A 647-nucleotide genomic window follows, 5' to 3' on the forward strand; every position below is an offset into this window, starting at 1 on the left:
AACTTGGCCTTGCTGATATGAATAAAGTGATTAAAATACCCGTCTTTACAGATAGAGTTGAGTTTGTCTTCTTTAACAAATACTAATCTTTAGAATTTCTCATTTTTTTTTTCCATTTTAAAATTGGAAAAAAACCAAAACAATTTTAGAAACAGATATAAAGTCACAATATAAATGCAGCTGTTTTAATCTTCCCTGCGTGTGTCTCAGGACACATCAGTACGCGCACATACCTGTGATATCTGTGGGGTTTGATTATCCTGCTGTATTAGAGACGTCTAGTAACTACACCACACATGATCTCTAGTGCATCTCACCCTCTGCTAGGCTGTGACCATCCTCAAAAACACCAAAGCAATTCTATTTTATAGAATATAAATATATATATATAGATATACCCCAGATATACACAAACAACATGCATCCCATTTTCAGAATTTCCCAGCTTTGGCAGAGCCCACAAGGTCCACAGGCTGATGCTCTCAGAAGGACTATGGAGGTGATGGGGTTAAATAAGAAGGTGTAACACTCTCAGGATTACAGATGTGATATGTTGAAAGAAGAAGGGTTTTGGGCAGAAAATAAATGGCAAAGGATGATGCAGTGGCAAAAATGATTAAAAATAAATCAGGTGGGAATCAACCTGG

The sequence above is a fragment of the Antrostomus carolinensis genome, unplaced genomic scaffold (genome assembly GCF_000700745.2).
Source record: "Antrostomus carolinensis isolate BGI_N321 unplaced genomic scaffold, ASM70074v2 scaffold37210, whole genome shotgun sequence".
NCBI lineage: Eukaryota > Metazoa > Chordata > Aves > Caprimulgiformes > Caprimulgidae > Antrostomus > Antrostomus carolinensis.